This window comes from Pteropus alecto, unplaced genomic scaffold (genome assembly GCF_000325575.1).
Source record: "Pteropus alecto unplaced genomic scaffold, ASM32557v1 scaffold239, whole genome shotgun sequence".
Taxonomy (NCBI): Eukaryota; Metazoa; Chordata; class Mammalia; order Chiroptera; family Pteropodidae; genus Pteropus; species Pteropus alecto.
The window spans coordinates 1716116-1721973 of record NW_006494613.1 but is presented as its reverse complement, the minus strand read 5'-3'; positions in this window follow the sequence as shown (position 1 = coordinate 1721973).

Genomic DNA, 5858 nt, shown 5'->3' with positions numbered 1-5858 from the left:
AATATATCAGTCATCTTCTAGTTTCCAGTGGAATGGCAGGATTCTTTTAGGAAGGAATATAATCAGGAAATTTCCATTTCTACTGAAAGTAGAACTAAAGAAAATGAATGATAATTAAAGCATAAAGGATTCAACTTAATCCTAAGGAAGAGCTTTCCAGGGGTAAGGTTAATTAAACACTAACAAGATTTCGTTTAAAAAAAATCAAAGGCTCTAAAATTCTCCTTCCGGATTTCTGTTTATGAAGCATCATAGGAAAGCAGCAAGAAGAAAGGTTGGGAATAATTTTGCAAACTAGTCAAAATGCTTATAAGCCCAAGGTTTTCATATTTGCCTATAAGACTAAATTGAATAAATGATTATAAAAATCAATTATGACTTTCTGGGAAACTATAGTAAATGTTAATAACATTAAGTTTTTACATATTAATTGCCAGGTTTGAAATAAATACTAGCTTTTTGCACGAAATCATTGGTATTATTTTTCAAAATTTTCGACAAAGAAAGCAAATGGATGCAGGCATAGATTTCTGCACTTACATAGTCCATTTCCTTTATATGTGAATGATTTCCACAATTTCCCCCTCCACCTGTGGCTGCAAAACTCTCCTCCCCAACAGCCCCTGGTTTGTACTTGCTCTTTCCTTTTGCTGCTGAAGGCTCATTGCTGCCTGAGTCCCCATATTCAACACCAATCCTTTGATGTATCAGAGGCAGTCTTGGGACAGGAGTTTTAGGTGAGTTCATATATCATGGGGTGGGGGCAAGGGCATTAAAAATATTGAAGAGGGAAATCCCAGATTCTACATATTTCTGTACCCCTCCCCTTCCCTGTTCCTCCAGATCTGGCCCAGGACCCCCCAGTCTCATCTTCTCTTTCCACCCCACTTCTTACAGCCAAGCCTCTTGCTCTATGTCTTTGGACAAAATGCCCAAGAAAGTGGTGGTTTCCTCTGGATGTGGGAGAATCACATTCTTAACTCTTGGTATATTCCAGAGATAAGCCCTTTCCATCTGTAGAACAATTATCAACATCTAACTGAAAAGAGAGAGAAAGGTAGGGAAGTAAAGACGGTAGTTTCTTTATTGAAAAGAATAGGACCATGAATTCCAACTTGGGAATAAAAGGAATAAGAGGGGCTGGGCAAGGGATGCTCAAGAACAGTGATGAAATTTGGCAATATGTAGCAAAAGTCTTTAAATGACCACATCGTTTGATTCAAGCATTCCACCTCTGGGAATTAAACAATAGAAAGATAAACAAGGTCTAAATAAGTGGAGTGATATACCATTTTCATAGACATCTCAATATAGTAAAGATATGAAATTATCCCCATTTCACGGATGAATAAACTGAGGCACAGAGGGGTTAAATGACCTGTCCAGGGCCAAAGAGTTAGGAAGAGGTGAAACCATGATTCAGACTAAGCAGTTTGGACCCAGAAGCCATGCTCTTTACCACCCTGCTCTCTGCCTATCTCTCGTGTTCCCACAGCCCCCTGAGCCACTGTTATAGCATTTTCCCTTCCACGTGTGTCTGTTTCCTCTACTAGAAGAGCAGGAACCACATCTTATTCACCTTGGCATCTCCAGCTGCCTAGCACACAGGAAGTACTCAAAATATACTCGCTGAACCCAACAGAATGGTTTATTGGGTAAGCTGTTTAATCATTGGGATTTCTTCTACTTTTATAAAATTCTCTGTAAATTAGGACACAGACATAGCCCAAAATTCATATATTTAATAATAATTCTTAACAAAAATAGTTTTCTTAGCTACTCCCTTTTCTTGGTTTGGGTTTTTAAATAATTTAAATGGCAGATCCAGAATTTATTTTTAATATGCCTTTCTAAATAGGAAATTCTTTCATACTGGGGGTGCCCAATTAATATTAAATACTATACTACCATTAAAACTATAAAATTATAAAGACGAAAACAATAAAGATTTTTTTTTAAGGAGGGTTTATGGTTAGAGGAAGGAAATAAGAAAGGATTTTTTAATATATTTTATGTTTAGAACAAAAATACTAAATCTGATCGAAGTTTATGTGAATAGGAAATGGTTAAACAACCATCAAAAATTAGTTTAAGAAACTGGAAACCCAAGCAAAATTGTGGATACCTAAATCTACCTCTGGTTTATGTAGTGACTTGCTGTATTTCAAGGTCCTTTGCAATGTTATATATAACAGGTCCCTTCCACCCTGACCACTCTGGCCATAGTAAATCCAAATAGCCTCTTTGCCTTGACCTTTTAGTGTATCCAGGATTTTACAAAACTTGTAATCAGAACTGTTGATAGAGAAAATGACCTCCTGCTGCAGAGGTTCAATTTTAGTATTCAACTAAGAGAGAAGAGACAAGGACACTTTTATTGGTAACAAATTTGTTTTTGACAAACACCATTGTATCATTCAGGGTTCTCTAGAGAAACAGAGAACTCTCTCTCTCTAAGACAGATTGATTTATTTTAAGGAATTGAAAGGATTGGCTCACATGATCATGGAGCTGGCAAGTCTGAAATATATGGGGCAGCCTGGCAGGCTGGAGAGCCAGGGAAGAGTCACTGCTGCAGCTGGAGTCTGAAGGCCATTGGGAGGCAGGCTTCTTTCTTCCTTCCAGGGACCTTGGTCTTCTCCCTTAAGGCCTTCAACTGACTGGATGAAGCTCATCCACATTACAAAGTACAATACAATTTATTCAAAATCTATTTAAATGTTAATCACATCTAAATAATACCTTCACAGCAACATCTGGATTGGTGTTTAACAAAAAATTGGGTACCATAGCCTAGCAAGTTGACACATAAAATTAACCATCACAACCATCAATATTCTTTATTATGCCAGTTGTTATAAGTATAATTCATTCAGCCAACAAGAAGAGACATACTTTTAAATTTCTCCCTTAGACAAATCAAGCCAGTCCTTTTTCAAACTGTGTGCACAATTTCTGTGTACTAAAATCTATATCAAATATCTGTTGGCCAGTTTCTTTCTTGGTCTGCGTATTACCCATCAGTAGTTGGTATAGATTTTCCCAATATCAACAGGATGGCTTTTACCCACTGCAGCTATGTATTTCTGTTCACGAACACTGGAGGCACTATAGATAAAATACTATCACATTCCATCAGCATGTCTCTCATCAATTAAATTGTCTCAGTTGCTTTGATACAGATAAGTAATTGCAATCCTTTTGTTTATAAATCTGTGTCTTGGATTAAATATTCATGGCATCTACATAGTGAACAAAAATGCACAAACTATTCCACCTCTAATGAAAATTTAATCATGATCTGATAGCAGGGGTTTACTGAGAGCCCAGAGCAGCAACTGTGTGGCAGATCTCCTTGCTGGTCAAAAGTAGGAGTGGCACTCATCATCTGGCCATCTGTGATAGTCACTACACTTCTCTGCTGCCAGACCTCTCTCTCCCATCTTAACAACTTCCTTCTTCCAAATTCTTACATTGTCTAAATGGCTATGGAGTTCTCAGAACAGAAACAAAGCTCTAACGAGCTGGATTTGGAAGAGATAACTAGGAAAATTTTATTTCTTGACAAATGGAGAGAAATCTTTAGTTATCACAGGTAAGATGTTCTTGTTTTCTAATTTCTCTAGAACCACAGGGATTTTAGGTGTTTAAGTAATCAGCTTTATGCTTGCTACATGAGAAGTCACCATTATAGATTCACATTTAAAATGCTTCAGGTGTAACTATTTGCTGAGAGAAGCGTCCCCAGTAAGGTTGAGATTGAGGCGGTTTGAGAGTATGAGAATTGAAGAGAGTGAGTAATTTTCTGTTTTCTCTTTCATTTGTAGGTTGGGAATTAATAATACAACTCCTCAGGTAATTACTCTTCTCAAAGTCAATGTGCTTCCTCTAGTTGCTACTTCGAACAACCACATTAACAGCATCATCTGTGTTTATTTTATGCATATAATGTCACTCAGGCACCCAGCATTTAACGTGTGAAAACAGAAAACTAGAAAGCCTGTTGAAAACATTTTCTTGTGCTTTCTTTTTTTATAAAAATTTCTTCCTACTTTTAAGAGCTACTTTTCATCATTAAGAATACCATATGGTTATTATTTTAGAAAAAAAATGATATTAAAATTTAGAGTTCTTACACTTGTGAAGTAATGCTACACTTTGACAGCCAAGTGCTTCAGTGTCCCCGAAGCAGTTTTGAAAATACTTATCTTTATTCAGCTTCTAAGAAATCATTTTCTTTCACTATTTTTCAAATAAGGGAAAGATGACTAAATTCTGGTGTTAAAAAAAGTATTTTAAAATCTGTTATTCAATATAAAATGAAAGATGTTTGTATCTCATGTCACCTGAAAGGTTAAAAGGTAATAGATTTTGCATTTCAGGAACTAATTCAATCACTGAGCAAACACAGCACAAAATATTAAGGTGATTTTCAGCCGTATATGATAGAATCAAACAATCGAATTATTACTATTTTAACCAAAACATTAAAGCATCTTGCCCCAAGTAACCTGTAATCAAAAACCTTCATTTGTGCTAAAACTCTCTTAACCACAGTCTAAATTAGAATCAGGGAGATAATGCTTCTATTTTAGTCCTGGAAGTATTATATGGAGATAGCTACCATTTGGGGGAATAGAATACTCAAATGATAAAACAATCTTTGAAAGGAAATAAATAAATAAATGTCAAGTTATGCCTTACAAAGGTGGGGTAAAACCACTGCCACAAATGTAAAGCTTCTCACTTTGATGTACAAAATGCATCTTATCCCATCAGTAGTCTGTGACTTGGATACTGTGTTTCTGAGATAAGAAAGCATCTTTGCCTCTAGGAATCCAGAACTAAGATGGCAGTTTCCTTCATGTTTCAGCTACCAATAGGGTAGATTTGTTTGATGACATTAGTATAGAAGTTTAAGTAAATTGAAAGAAGAGTTGATGCTAACATATTTAAATGCCATAAAAGCAGTCATGAAAAGTAAACAGATTTTTTTCCTCAAAGGTGGGGATATGTGGATTTTTTAAAAAATATTATACTCAATTATTTGGGAACAGGAATTTGAGAGAATTAAAAGGAGGTAAGCTGACTTCATTTATTGGCTAGTTAACGATATAATGAAAAATACCTCATCTAGACTGGAAAGATTCATTCATTGTTTATGAAATACTGTCTTCTCGAAACAAGAGACAGTGACATTTACATTCTTCTCTAAGCATAATTTCAAGTCAAGGTTTTGATAGCATTAATTATGTTTCCATAGTTACATTTAACCTCTTCAAGTCACATAAAACTTGTGAGAAACCTCTTTGACACAGACGCTGAGGTTTTTCTGCCTCTTTATTTATCTTTATTCTGCCTCTTGCTATTTATCACAATTTTAGACATATTTATTTAAACATTTTCTGAAAAAAAAATTTTCAGAGAGGAAAAAAAGGTGGGAAAGTTCATCACAGCTCTCTGTTTGCTTTGTTTTTCGGTGGTGGCATTTTACACAGTATCATGAAGGCAACCGTATATCTGCTGATGAAAGTGCGGATGGAACAGGAATACCTCAGCCCAAAGGACAAGGACATTTGCCATCAAGTAGCCTTTGTTCTATTCCCAATCCATCTATCATCTCTTCAAAATTAGGCGGCTTTCCTATCTCCCTAGCAATGGCCACGGTAAGTATAGCTTGTCAATTAAACATGAAATGAAACATAATCTTCCCCAAACAACAAGGCTGGAGAATCTTATCTGCTGTCATGTGAGAGTATTATTGAAGATAAGATGGTTGTTATTGGTAAAAGGAGAATACAATTTAAATGATTTATTTATGGCATTTTTCAAGGACACCCGTAACGTTATAGTCTTTT